Here is a 15,835-nt window from a genome sequence, read left to right as displayed (position 1 = left end):
ACGGCAAAGGAAGTGTAGTAATGCGTTCGCGGCTGAGTGGGGTTGAGTAGAAGCTGGTCCGCCTTCGCTGCTCTGTGCCTCGAGCCCGAGGTACTCTACGGAAATGGCCAATGATTGCCGGTGGGTACAGAGGGATGAAAACGCTCAGAAGAAGCCTCTGATAGGGAGAAATGGCCCGAGGGTGCAGCTCAAGTTCCTCCTTAATACTGCTACTGGGCTCTCGCAGCCACTGCCTGGAGGATGAAACCTGAAAGTGTCATCCCGCAACTACTTCTTACAGCGCCCTCTATTGATGAAACCGTCTATGCAGCCGGCTGGCCAAAAAAAAAAAAAAAAAATTGCCGATTAGATTTCGCTCCAGTAACACAAAGCAAGACAAAGAAGGATGAATTTGCAGCTCAGAGACAATACTCTGCTAACCGGCACCTTGCAAGTTCTAACTAAAACTAAAACTATTATTGTAACTACATTATTGTTCTGGCTGAAACTATTATTAGCATTCGCATAATTTTCTTTTGGCTATCTTATGATTATGTTCCTTAGGATAAATTCCAGGAAGCAGAATTACTGAGTCCAAAGATTCAAACTTTTAAAATCTTTGGATATAGAATAATAAAGCTTCTTTATCATGCCGTGCAAATTTATGTTCACTCCAGTAGAATATGAATATATAAAGAATAAGCACAGTCTGGGCACTTGTAAGAGTGTGATATTCTGGAAGAAATGCTTGACAGTGAGTGAGCTAACGTAGCATGGCCAGGTCTGTTCTCTACTCTTGTTCTTTGGAATCTCACTAAGGTAATTTCCGTTTGTTTGTTTATTCAAATGGCCATCAAAGCAGAGGTAAACCTAAAATTCTAATGGGGGAAATGTTTTTTAAATGAAACATGAAAATATCTACAAGTAATACTGATTCTTGAAAGAAATGTGATTCAAGAAAGCCAAAAAGCCATGTCTGCTTTTTGGAATTGAAAACGGGAAATGTTTAAGATGTCCCCTCACTGATGGCAAGGTTCTCCTCTGACACACTAACTAACCGGCAGAGTTGCTGAGAGGATCAGTAAGTAAGCACGCGGGAGGAGACAATAAACCATGAGTTTTATTTCCTGAGAGCATTGCTGTTCGATTGCTAAAAATCCAATCATATATATTTTTCATTTTGCCAAAGCTGTTTTCATTAAGGATGGAAAACACTTCTCGTGCCCAAGCTAAAAGTGTGTTACAATAAAATGTTAAGCCCCAATGACTATTAGTTACAGATTTGATGGTATTTCTTCCCAGCTTCTTAACTAATACCATTTGTCTTCTTTAACTGCTTTCGCTGAACTAAACTCTCAATACAGTGAGCAGAAGTGGAAGGCAATCAGATATTACATGATCTTTGCATTTGTCTTTGTTTCCAACATACTTACTTTGCGTTAGCATTTGGGCACTTACCCTGCCCAAGCTGTAATAAACCATTTGCACTGTGTCCTCATCCTAAGACTCCTTGAAGCAAGAGTCCATTTTAGTAAACTCTATCTAGCATTGCACTCTGCATGCATAAGCTCCTAAAAAATCAGGTGTTTCAGGGGCACTTGGGTGGCTGGGTCAGTTAAGCATCTGCCTTCAGCTCAGATCATGATCTCAGGGTCCTAGGATGGAGCCCGCGTCCCACATCGGTCTCCCTGCTCAGTGGGGAGTTTGCTTCTCCCTCTGCACTGCCCCCCTCCCCACCTTGTGCTCTCTTTCTCTCTCTCTCAAATAAATAAATCTTTTTTAAAATTAAAAATAAATAAATAAATAAAAAATCAGGTGTTGCAGACACAAATGTTTTCATTTTTCAGGCATGTATCATAAATTAATGAAGCAGGAATAATATAAAATAATAGGGATCCATGGGGGACATACCTAAAGGAATTTATATAAAATGAAACGAAATAAAATAGAACAGAATAAAATAAAATAAAACAAAACAAAACATACTCAGGGAAAAAAACTATAAGCTACATTTGACTATAAGACAGCCTGCTTATGACATCTGTATAAATCTTGCGTGAACTTAATTAGAAGCTGAAGTAGTGCTAAGAAAACTAAAAATCGATGACTCAAAGAAAATCAGGACTCAGGTCTGAGCCAGAAGTCCCACTGCTTCCAGCCTGGTCTCTATAACCCCTAGCTCACCCTCCATCTCCCTCCCACAGCCATGATGCTATCACCTCCCCAACCCCCCTCCTATCATTCTCCCTAGTGCAATGCATTTGAGGCCTTGATTTTTTTTTTTCTTATGGTAAAACTCACATAACATAAAATACCCCATTTTCACACTCTGAAGTGTAAAATCCAGCGGTAAGTTGCATATTTAGAGTGTTTTCAATCATAACCACCATCTACTTCCAGAGCATTTTCATCACCCCAAAAGGAGACCCTACTCATTAAGCAGTCCCTCCCCACACTCCTTTTCCCAGACCCTGGCAATGACTGTTGGCTTTTTGTGAGACCTTTATTTTTGCTTTCCGTTGCATGCTCAGCCCAGCCCACATCGAAAGAAAATCAGAGCAGAACTCAGGTCTGATAAGATGAGAAAACAGACACAGGGGGCAGAATAAAACTCTCTGAATGCAAAGTTAAGGAAGCTTCATTAGATAATTTCCCCACTCAGGTTTCTTTCCTGTTCCCCATTGGGTGTTTCTCTTCTCTGTGCCCTAAATTGTGGTCAATTATATTCTGTTGCCCCACAAATACTTTGGCTTTATGTTTTGAGTCAGCTGAAAATGAATTTAAAATGCCTGGTATAAACACACACGCATTCCATCCGGTGCCAAAGGACTTTCCTTGGCTGACTCAGGATTGTTGACTGATGGTGTCAGTCTCCTTGCAAATCACTTGGAGACTTTTGAGAAGATCCCCCTGCAAGGTTGAATTTCTCTGAAATGCTGAATTGTCGGCTAGTTACACCAATGCATTGAAAATACCTCTTGAGGTGCAAGACAATCACTATAAATCTACACGAACCAAACCTTGAGTATCTTGGAGGTCAATCTTCAGTCACTTACTCGTCAGGCCATGGATCATTCACTTGTTCCAAATCTGGCCATTTTTCTCTAGCTCTGGGAGATAAGCAAAAAGATGTGTGTACACAAATATGAATACAGGTTAACTTCAAAGTAATACAGATATAATTTTAAAACTAGAACCACATATTCTACTTTTGATTTTTTTCTTTGTTTTGCTTGGTAAAGATGGTCTTCTTGGGCAAGTCACCTCAATTTTGGGGGGGTCTCCTTTGCTCATCTTTAAATTTAAAATAGTTGGGACACCTGGGTGACTCAGTTGTTAAACATCTACCTTTAGCTCAGGTCATGATCCCGGGGTCCTGTGATAGAGCCCTGTGTTGGGCTCCCTGCTCTGCAGGAAGCCTGTTTCTCCCTCTCCCACTCCCCCTGCTTGTGTTCCCTCTCTAGCTGTGTCTCTCTCTGTCAAATAAATAAAATATTTTTTAAAAATTAAATTAAATTAAATTTAAATTTAAAATGTTTACCTAGATCAGTAGTTTCTTACTCGAGGTATCAAAATCTGAACACAGGTATTATCTCTACTCTGAAAAATAATATATCTTTCCATTCATATGCTATTGTTTTTAAAAATATTTGAATTTTTTTCCCATGCTCATGGATTAGAAAAATAAGCATTGTTAAAATGTCTCTACTGCCTAGAGCAATCTATACTTTCAATGCAATTCCAATCAAAATTCCATCTGCCTTTTTCAAAGAGCTGTAACAAACAATCCTAAAATTTGTATGGAACTAGAAGAGACCCCGAATTGCTAAGGAAATGTTGAAAAAGAAAAACAAAACTGGGGGCATCGTGTTGCCTGATTTCAAGCTTTACTACAAAGCTGTGATCACCAAGACAGCATGGTACTGGCATAAAAACAGACACACAGACCAGTGGAACAGAGTAGAGAGCCCAGATATGGACCCTCAACTCTATGGTCAAATAATCTTCCACAAAGCAGGAAAAAATATACAGTAGAAAAAAGTCTCTTCAATAAATGGTGCTGGGAAAACTGGACAGCTATATGTAGAAGAATGAAACTCGACCATTCTCTTACACCATACACAAAGATAAACTCGAAATGGATAAAAGACCTCAGCATGAGGCAGGAATCCATCAGAATCCTAGAGGAGAACACAGGCAGTAACCTCTTCGACATCGGCCACAGCAACTTCTTTCAAGATACAGTGAAAATGAACTTTTGGGACTTCATCGAGATCAAAAGCTTCTGTACAGCAAAAACAGTCAACAAAACAAAGAGGCAACCCACGGAATGGGAGAAGATATTCGCAAATGACACTACAGACACAGGGTTGATATCCAAGATCTATAAAGAACTCCTCAAACTCAACACACACAAAACAGATAATCACATCAAAAAATGGGCAGAAGACATGAACAGACACTTCTCCAAAGAAGACATACAAATGACTAATAGACACATGAAAAAACGTTCATCATCATTAGCCATCAATGAGATTTAAATCAAAACCACGTGGAGATACCATCTTACACCAGTTAGAATGGCCAAAATTAACAAGACAGTAAACAACATGTATTGGAGAGGATGTGGAGAAAGTGGAACCCTCTTACACTGTTGATGGGAATGCAAGTTGGTGCAGCCGCTTTGAAAAACAGTGTGGAGATTCCTCAAAAAATTAAAAGTAGAGCTACCCTATGACCCTGCAATTGTACTACTGGGTATTTACCCTAAAGATACAGATGTAGTGAAAAGAAGGGCCATCTGTACTCCAATGTTCATAGCAGCAATGGCCACAGTCACCAATGGTTCTTCGTGGAAAGAACCAAGATGCCGTTCAACGGACGAAAGGATAAAGAAGGTATGGTCCATATATACTATGGAGTATTATGCCTCCATCAGAAAGGATGAATACCCAACTTTTCTATCAACATGGACAGGACTGGAAGAGATTATGCTGAGTGAAATAAGTCAAGCAGAGAGAGTCAATTATCATATGGTTTCACTTATTTGTGGAGCATAAGGAATAACACAGAGGACATGGGGAGATGGAGAGGAGAAGTGAGATGGGGGAAATTGGAGGGGGAGATGAACCACGAGAGACTGTGGACTCTGAAAAACAATCTGAGGGTTTTAGAGAGGCGGGGGGTGGGAGGTTGTGTGAGCATGGTGGTGCGTATTAAGGAAGGCATGTATTGCATGGAGCACTGGGTGTGGTGCATAAACAATGAATTCTGGAAAAGAAATTTAAAAAATGAATAAATTTTTTTTAAACTTTGTTACTTTTTTCTTATATTTAGGAAATACAAAATTATTCATGCTAACTATAGAAATTTGGAAAACAAAGAGAAGATAAATAAAATCACCTATAATCCTGCCACGCAGATACAGTGATTTCACTGTGTGTTCATCCACTTTTCTTTCTCTCCATATTTATACATATATTATTTTGGCCAAACTGAAATATACTATTGGCATGATATTTTATAACCTATATTTTTACTTAATCATGTATCTTAAACATTTTCTAAATCATGAGTTATTTTTCTACAACAAGGTTTAAATGACACTCTCATGTGAGTACATATTATTTTCTAAGATTTAGATGGTTTCTAGTATTTTATTATTTTTAACAATGCTGCTATGAACATCTATGATGTGATTACATTCACATCACTGTGAATTAAGAACTGTTATTTTGGGGGTCCCTGGGTAGTTCAGCTGGTTGAGCCTCTGACTCTTGGTTTCAGTTCAGGTCATGATCTAATGGGTTGTGAGACTGAGCCCCTCAGGGGGCTCCACACTCAGTGGGGGGTCTGCTTGAAAGATTCTCTCCCTCTTCCCCTCCCTCCCCTAGCTCTCTCATGCCATCTCTCTCTAAAATAAATGTATTTTCTTTTATTCATTTGTTTGTTTTAGAGAGAGAGAGAGAGCACAAGCAGGAGGAGCAGCAGGCAGAGGGAGAAACAGGCTCACTGCTGAGCAAGTAGCCCAATGCGGAACTCGACCCTGGGACCCTGAGATCATGATCTGAGCCGAAGGCAGACGCTTAACAGAATGAGCTACCCAGGTGCCCTAGCATTATGAATTTATGGTGATGTTTCAAATCCCAACCTATGATAATAGAGTTTTTACTAATTTCTTTTAATTTTACATTTTTATGTTTTTCTTTACTCATACTGGACAAGCAAGCATTTTTCATGCCCAGAAAAAAAAGTAAGAATAGTTCTTGAAAAAGAAAACACCCTCTATTTCTCTAATTTCTTGCTTAATCTTGTATATAATGTTGTTTAAACATGTAATACAAAATGAGACATAAGCTACTTACGACTGCAGTTCTTATATAATAAAACTAGAAAACTTGACAAACTCAAAGCAAACAGGCTTACAATGCTAAGAATGCTGAATTCAACGACACTAATTTAACTTGACAGATAATAATAATGACCTTCATAAAGTGGCACCATTCTCTTCATTGTGACCATTGTACTGATGTGGGAAGAAGGGGCACAGGTTCTTTGGACTCTGGTTCCCCCCGCCCTCCTGTGCCCTTCTTATGGTTTGATTTCTCACCACTTAACACTATTCAACTGACTGAAAACCGCAGCAGACCAGCTTCAATCCATCATTTGGTCTCAATTACAAACTCGGTTGACATCTTTTCCCATATGTTCTTATTCAACAATTACAGATACTTTGCTTAGTACTAACGCAGCCCCCATAGTATGTCCGTACTCAGCTCTGAGGTTCAGTCTGATGATCCTAAACATTATATATAAACCCTGGGCATTATATATAAATATAAATATAAACATAAACACACACACACACACGCATACACATGCACACACACACATTTTCATTTTACCTTTCCCCAATGTTTCACACCTAATAAGCAGTGGAGCTGAGATTCAAACTCAGATCTCTCTGTTCCACTAAAACACCCAGACTAAAATAGGCCGTGGCTTTTCATAACTTGGGGAAATTAAGGCAGAAGTGATAGATTGTGATGTGCTAGGAGGGGCCTGAGATCTGGATCCAGACAAGTGTAGCGAGCTCTACTCTGAGCTGGCCTTGTGAATTTGGACATGTCCCTGAACCTCTCTGGATTTCAGCTTCCTCATCTGTCATGTGAATGGGTTAGATCATGGCCCTTTACAGTTCCAAAATTCTGTTAATTGTCTATACGGGCCAAACACCCCTTTAACAAAGAGGAATGACTTATACAATAGTCTCCCTTTTTGCTGTGGAATTTCTATTTCCATCTAAATATCTAAACCAATGAAGTCAAAGAAGAACTGGGAAATTATTCCAAATTTGGAAAGTGTCTATTCCAAATAATTAAATACCAAAAGGATGACCATTTGATTGAAGGATATGATTTTAAAAAGTCTATCACATTATCTTGGAATCCTGCTAAGAGTAGAAAAGACACTTTAGAAACCACTCAGAACAATCCTCATTTTACTGACACAAGTTTCTATGATTTCCCCAAAACCAAAGAGCTTGTTTGTACTATAGACAGATAATTTATTACTGGATTATTAATATCTAATGTACCATAATGCCTTCAAAATTACCTTCTCATATTCACTGCCAAAAACATAGAGGAGGAAAGCAGTATAAAAAAGTGGTTAAGTATAGGCTGTGAAATTAAATTGCCAGTGTGCAAACTCCAACAGCAACACTTCCTGTGTGATGTTGTAATAATGATGTAATGCCTTCATACCTCAGGGTTCTCCATCTGTAAAATGAGGGTGACAATCACTATACATACCTCTGGGCTAATCAGGAGAATTAAAATAGTAAACCATGTAAACTGTTTAGTATATTGCCTGGCAATTAGGAAATCCCAATATCAGCCAGGATTTTATATTAAATTGTGTATTAATACATTGGCTCAATTTGGTGGAGTGAGAGCTTGTATTTCTTCCATTCATATTCAGGGTCAGAATTAGTCTAAACTGCTTTGATCTTACAATCTTATAAGGATTGTCAATCTACAAATTAGGCAATGATAAAAGTACCCACCAGGAAAACAGGAGCTCTAAAATTAATTTTAAGAATAAAAAGATATATGGCTGTTTTCCACTGCAGGATGCTCAAGTCAAGGTGTTCCCTTGAAGAGTTTGCAAAAATAACTCTGATATCACATAGAAGTAACAGCTCATCCACTGTTCTCCAAATTTTTGTTCCCCATTAAGCAGACGATGATTTGATTTTTGCCAGTGTATGGATATGGCTTTGCCATCACCATATTTAAGGGACAATGATTAAATCCTTTAACACACTGTGTATGAATTTCAAAGGCCTTCATGACTGTTTATCTCATCTTTATGGACCTTTAAACCTAATAGCTTTGGTTGCAATAAAAAAGTGATTTCCAAAAGTTAAGCATCTCTTCAAGGCCACTGCCAGGCTGTTCAGCTGATCAAAATTATGATGTCACCCAGACACAGAACTCATGTGTCCTTGTCTTCAACTTGTCCACTAACTGACAATGTGGTGGGGAGGGGGCAAAATTTGTGTTCTGTCATTAAACAAGGACATTAGCCAAAAGAAGTAACCGTTCAATTCAAGGAATACAAATGTCGCAATTCTGCTCTGGTTTAGTAGTTTGGGGATAATATATAGGTTCATTTAAAACTCACAGTACAATAAGTCATGTCAGATTTATCCTTCCCTCTGCTTCCCCTTTTGAAATGTTAAGGTGGTCAGTCTGAAACACAGAGGCCTGGATGATTATAATCATAAGAACCAGCTCAGGGCCACATTCCCCTGATATCCCTTTCCTAACCATTCATTTTCCCAACTGTCATTTTCCTTCCCTTTCCCTGTGAATAAAACGTTCCATCTCTCCTAACTCTTGAGACCTTCATTAACGGCCTCTCCCTCCACTAGCCCACCCACTGACTTGCACACAAAGACAACACACCCTCTTTCTCAGGCTCCGCTGTCAGCCTGACCTCCACATACCTACTGCCAAACTTACACCATGTTCATAATTACTCCTTTGGACCAAATGTAACCCTTTTACCAGGCAGTCCTTACTCTTAACTAGCAAGCCAAGGAAATCCAAGACAAAGCTTCAGGATACACAGACAGATAAAATTTTGCTCAAAGAGGCATGAACACTTTCACTACCTATCCAAAAGACACTTAGGAGCAAAAAGAGTAAGTTAGGGTAGATTAATATGCCTAATGATTTGAGGGATGAAAAATTTGGTGAGGACACCATCACATTTCCTTTAAATGCATTGTATCTGTTTTCTAAGAAGTACTGTAAAAGAACATTGAAACTGGAGCCAGGAAAAAAAAAAAAACAGCTATAGAATTAATTCTGTGATTCTTTTCACTGAGTCACATTGATACGGTAAGCAAACTGACAATCTACTTACCCTCAAGACCAAATTTCTCAACCTCAGGAAGGCTGGTGTTTTAGGCAGAGTAATTTGTTTGTTGCGGGGAGCGGCCCTGTGTAGAAAAGTTAGTGGTATCCCCTTCCTCCAGCTGTGATAATCAAAAATGTCCCCAGACATTGCCAAACATCCCCTAGGGGGCAAAATCTTCCCAGATTGAGAACCACTCTCATAGATTGGACAAAAGACGGCTTGTTATAGATCTAGGATCAGTCAAACCTCAGCCTGTATAGGGCAAAAGGAAAACCCACTCCTGATCTTTGTAAATAAAGTTTTATTGAAACACAGTCATGCTCCTTTATTTATTTAACATCCCTGGGTGCTTTCTCTCTAAAACAGCAGAGTCTGGGAGTGCGGACATTGTGTGATACTGTATGACCTGCATAACCAAAAATATTTACTATCTGGTTCTTCAGAGGAAGTTTGCCAACCTCTGTCCTAGTCTACTGGTTCCAAGCATCTTTTTAGTGATGACGACTTTTTATAATGAAATCTTATATAAAACTTGTGTCAGACAGGCTCCAGATGGAACATTCAACTTGGGTAATTTGAGGAAGTAAAGCATATGCAGAGTCAGTAACACAGGCAATTTCAAAGGTGTGGCACAGTACAGAGAAATCACAAAGGGCTAAGAGGCTGGGTGTTCTTACCACCTGGAGGCCGGAAGGGGAGAGAGTAAGATGACTCTGCAGGAAGGGAACCAGAGGAATAAACATCTCCCTCACATTTTCCCTCCCTCCCGTCTCACACGTGTGTCCCCTAGCAGCCAAATCAAACTGAAGCCAGAGTACAAGGTAACTCGTTGAAGTTATCTGACCTTACAGGTCAGGCTCCCAGGTCACAGATGGAGAGTGGAGCCGGGGCGGGGGCGGGGGAATGGGGGACAAAAAATACCCAGCCTAGAGCCCTAATGACTGAAACTGATCAAAGTCAAGTATCTATGATGATTTAGGAGGGGAAGATATTAAGATCAGCATAGCCTGGCGGGGCTCTGACATACTTACCAAGTTGAAACACGGATCAAACTTTGAAAATCCTCTTCTGACTCCTCTGCTGGCCTTCTCACTTCATTTGCCTCCTTTCTGAAACAAAATCCCAGAGTCAGATATGTCAATGCTGTTTTTTCCTAACAAGCTGCAATCCTTAAACCCACTGACACCATTTAAACCTTCAAACCCAAGCACCAGACATGCCCCTCCTATCCCTCCCAGCCCTCCACCTTCTCTGCTCAGTCCTCAAATTGCTGAACATTGATAGAAACATTTTAAATACCCTGATTTCTGAATCCACGTCAACGTCATCATATCAGGGCAACCACAGGAGTCCGTTTGCTCAGCTTCCGGTGACTTTCAGTCCTCAACAAAAACTGAGCTCAGTATCTTTTTTTTTTTTTTTTAAAGATTTTATCTATTTATTTGACAGACAGAGATCACAAGCAGACAGAGAGGCAGGCAGAGAGAGAGGAAGGGAAGCAGGCTCTCCACTGAGCAGGGAGTCCGATGCGGGGCTGGATCCCAGGACCCTGAAATCATGACCCGAGCCGAAGGCAGAGGCTTAACCCACTGAGCCACCCAGGCGCCCCTGAGCTCAGTATCTTAATCACCAAATCTGATAGGCTTTTCCCAATCTCATCAGCCTTAACCTCTTTGGAACAAACAGTCTTTCCCCTCATCCTATCGTTCCTGACTGACTGCGTTCGGCTTCCAGAGCACCATATAGTCTAGGATATATATATTTTTTTTTAGTCTAGGATTTTTTTTTTTAAGATTGTATTTATTTATTTGACAGACAGAGATCACAAGTAGGCAGAGAGGCAGACAGAGAGAGGGGGGAAGCAAGCTCTCCACTGAGCAGAGAGCCCGATGCGGGGCTCGATCCCAGGACCCTGAGGTCATGACCTGAGCCGAAGGCAGAGGCTTAACCCACTGAGCCACCCAGGTGCCCCTAGTCTAGGATTTTTAACTCATGCCTTGACCACCTCTTCTTTGTATCCTTTGCAGGTACTTCTTTTTTTTTTTTCCATTTAAATTCAGTTAATTAACATATAGTGTATTATTGTTTCAGAAGTAGAGTTCAGTAATTCATCAGCTGCATAGAACACCCAGTGCTCATTACATCACGTGCCTGCCTTAATGCCCATCACGCAGTTACCCCATCCCTCCAACCCCTTCCCTCTGGCAACCCTGTTTATTTCCTGTAGTTAGGAGTCTCTTATGGTTTGTCTGCCCCTCTGATTTCGTCTTATTTTATTTTTCCTTTCCTTTCTCTATGATTCTCTGTTCTGTTTCTTAAATTGCACATTTGAGTGAAATCATATGATAATTGTCTTTCTCTGATTGGGAAAACACCCTCTAGGTCTATCTATGTCATTGCAAATGGTAAGATTTTATTTTCCTGATGGCTGAGTAATATTCCATTGTATATATGAACCACATCTTCTTTATTCATTCATCTGTCAATGGACATCTGGGCTCTTTCCACGGTCTGGCTATTGTAGACATTGCTGCTATAAACATTGGGGTGCAGATGTCCCCTCAGATCACTATGTATCCTTTGGGTAAATCCCTAGTAGTGCAATTGCTGGGTTGTAGAGCAGCTCTATTGTTTACTTTTTGAGGACCCGCCATACTGTCCTCCAGAGTGGCTGCACCAGCTCCTTTGCACATACTTCTGATTGAAGGAAAAAATTTTCTCCAAAGGACCTAATAATAAATCATGCCCCCAACAATACAAGGAAAGCAAATAAAAAATAAGCAGTTTCAGAAGGTTATGTCTTGTAGAATACCAGTAACGTTTCTTGGAGAATTAAGAATCTTGTGAATAAGTAGTTTTCCATACAACTAGTAAATAACGAGATACCATTTCCCTCCAAACCTTCTTATGTTACTCACTTCTCTTAATGCTCCCATTTACTCAGATTTGAAACCTCAGATTGAGGAAATAATGGAACTTTGAGGCCTGGAAGAAGCTTCAAAGTCATCTACTTCAATTTTGTCATTCTGCAGATGAGAATTAACTTCCCGTAGCCTTTGCCTTGGTATGGCTTCTAAAGAAATGTTCTAGCCCCTCTTTTTTTTTTTTTTTTTTTAAGATTTTACTTATTTATTTGACAGACAGATCACAAGCTGGCAGAGAGGCAGACAGGGAGAGAGGAAGGGAAGCAGGCTCCCTGCCGAGCAGAGAGCCCGATATGGGACTCAATCTCAGGATCCTGGGATCATGACCCGAGCCGAAGGCAGAGGCTTTAACCCACTGAGCCACCCAGGCGCACCCCCCCCCCCAGCCCCTCTTTTTATTAGCCATTCCTACTTGGCCTGCAAAATCTTACAGTGTTAACTCTCTCCTCCATGAAGTGCTACCAGTTCTCTACAGGCTTTAGTCCTTGTGAGTTTTGTGTCAGCTTGACTGGGCCACGGGCACCTAGCCATCTGGTCAGACATGAGCAGGGGTGTGTTGGATGGTGTTTCTGGTCTCTGATGTTTTGAATCAATAGACTGAGTAAAGCAGTTGCCTGCCCTAACATGGGTGGGCCTCATCTCATCAGTTAAAAGTCTAAATAGAACAAAAAATGCTGAATAAGAGAGAATTCCTTCCGCCTGGCTACCTTGAAGCTGAGACATGGGTTTTTTGCCACCTTCAGACTCAAAGGGAAACATTGGCCCTTTCTGAGCCTTGAGCCTGCCAGCCTTCAGCCTGGAGATAGACCATCTCTGGGCTCCCCAGCTTGCCAGCTGCAGAGCTTGGGACTCATGGGCCCCATAATCATGTGAGCCAATTCCTTATATTAAATTATATCACCATCTCTATATATGTATGTATGTGTGTGTGTGTATGATTTATATATAAGCAGTATAAGCTGCTTGAATCTGAATATTGACTCTGGCATTGACAAGTTACGAGAACTTGAGCAATGTGTTCAATCTCTGTTCTTCAGCTTTCTCCTATGTAAAATGGGAAAAACATCTGCTTCACGTGGTCGTGAAGATTACATGAGTCAGTGCATATAAAATGCTTAGACTAGGGTCTGGCACAAAGGGCACGCTGAAAAAAAACTAGTTGTTTCTCCTCCTCCTCATTATTATTCATCCATTCATCTGTCCGTCCCTCCCTCCCTCCCTCCCTTTTATCTCCAACTGTAGAGACAGAAAAAGATCTCCATGGAGGGCAGGAGAGGGAAAGGGACAAAGGCACACGGGGAGGGAAAACTGGAAACCTTAATAACTGTAGTTTCATCATATTTGGAATTCATGATTAACCCTTGCAATCTCTGAATACCTAGCCACTTTAATTACCACAGCTGTTTCATGTACTTCTTTTGTACATGTTTTTTGCTTCACTGAAAATATTTCCCCCAACAGCTCCTGTGACCTCACCTGGTGAACCCCTCCCTGTCAAGCCTACTGATCATGAAGTCTTCCCTATGGAGCTCCCTACTCTCACCCCAGCAGAGTGCACCACCACGCCCTCTAAACTACCATTCTTCCCTATACTCCTGTCACAGAATGGTGATGCTTAATTTTTGTACCGTATCTGCTGACTCTACTACTCAGTGAATTGAGGCCGGAACCCCACTTTGCATACCTCCCTAGCACGTGATAGACATCCTATAAGTTCTTGTTGACTGAGTAAGTCGATGGATGAATAAAATGGGAAAAAAATCCACTTGGCACTTACAAAGTTGGAACTTCTAACAGTATACCCTGCTGGATATTTCAAACTTGGTTTTGAAAATATTGGACTAAGACTCAAGACTATTAGTCAGGGTTCTCCACAGAAACAGGACCAGTAAAATGTTCTAGAAAATATCAATTAAACAATACTGACAGGAAGCAGATCAGTGTTTGCCTGATAGAGCGAACTTCTGGGGGGTGACAGAAATGTTCTGGATATTGATCATTGGTAGTGGTTTCACAGAATATACACTTGTTAAAACTCACTGAAGTGTAACTTTTTAAATTTATTATATTTTAAAATTCCCTGTTCTGCACTTTTTATCTCTGTGACTTACCTATTTTGTAGCTGGAAGTTTATACCTTTTAAATACTTAGAGTTTATTATATGTAAATCATATCCCAATAAAATTGATTTAAATTTATTGAAACCTAAAAAACAAAACAAAAAACGTAGGCATTTTAGCATTAGAGGCTGGACTTGACTACTATGCTGACTTCTGGTGCTTTTTATTTAGGATACACCTGAGGGCACTAATCTTCACAACATTTACAAATTTGTTTGACAAAGAACTTCAAAAGTCTCTTTGGTAAAAATAACTCAACCCCAGAAAGCATAATCTTTATCACAGTCACTAAAAATACTTTAATCTTTAATATCATATTCCATGAACTGATCAGAATACTTTAAGTAACATAAATACACAAATTTTTTCAGAATACATGAATTTTTAAAACATATTTTATTGATTTATTTAACAGAGAGAGACAGAGAGATCACAAGTAGACAGAGAGGCAGGCAGGGGAGGGGGGGAAGCAGGCTCCCCACTGAGCAGAGAGCCCGATGTGGGGCTCGCTCGATCCCAGGACCCTGAGATCATGACCTGAGCTGAAGGTAGAGGTTTAACCCACTGAGTCACCCAGGCGCCCCAGAATACATGATTTTTTATTTTTGGTACAACTGTGGTAGCCGGCCTCAAAGATGACCACCAATGATTCCACCTCCTGGTATTCATACTCTTGTATGGTCCTCTCCCACATTTTACCAGGGTTGGTCAGTGTGACTAATAGAATATGCAGAAGTGATGGTCCTAAAATTAGATTGTAAAAAGACTGAATATCCCATCTTGGGTGCTCTTTCTCCCTCTCCCCCTTTCCCTCTCAGATCACTAGCTCTGGGAGAAGCCAGTGGCCATGTCATGACATCAGTTGGCTTGCCTTCGGAGAAGCCCACATGGCAGGAACTGAAATCCCTAGCTATCAGCCAGCAAGGAACTGTGAGGCCTTCCAGTAACCACAGGAGGGAGCTTGGAAGGTCATCCGGCCTCAGCTAGTCTGTCAGATGCAACGGCAGCCCCAGTCAACAGCTGTCTACAACCTCATGAAAGATTGTTGTGGACTTAATTGTGTCTCCTCAAAATTCATATGTTGAAGTCCTAATTCCCATTACCTCAATAGGTGGCTGCATTTGGAGAGGGCCTTCAAAGAGGCCCTTAAATTAAAATGAGGCCATTAGATTAGACCTAATCTAATCCCAGCGGTATCCTCATAAGAGGAGGTGATTTGCACTCAAAAAGAAATAGCAAGGTCGGTGTGCGCAGGGGTGGCCATGTGAAATAGTATGGAAATGGTGGCCATCCACAAGCCAAGGAGAAAGGCCTCAGAGAAAACCAACCCTGTCAGCACCTTGATCTTAGACTTTTAGGCCCCAGACCATTAGAAAATAAGCT

At 40.6% G+C, this 15,835-nt stretch overlaps 1 protein-coding gene across 1 annotated transcript in view; it reads right to left on the bottom strand.

The window, feature by feature from the left end:
* Positions 1-15,835, bottom strand: part of TMC1 (transmembrane channel like 1) — a 373,785-nt gene that overhangs the window by 159,591 nt on the left and 198,359 nt on the right. Inside the window, exon 4 of the mRNA XM_032866628.1 lies at positions 10,440-10,517. The gene's annotated coding sequence lies outside the window, so the exon portion shown is untranslated. The remainder of the gene's footprint in view (positions 1-10,439; positions 10,518-15,835) is intronic.

Source organism: Lontra canadensis, unplaced genomic scaffold (genome assembly GCF_010015895.1).
Source record: "Lontra canadensis isolate GAN:19392208 unplaced genomic scaffold, GSC_riverotter_1.0 scaffold31, whole genome shotgun sequence".
Taxonomy (NCBI): Eukaryota; Metazoa; Chordata; class Mammalia; order Carnivora; family Mustelidae; genus Lontra; species Lontra canadensis.
This window is presented reverse-complemented; position numbering and strand designations above follow the sequence as displayed.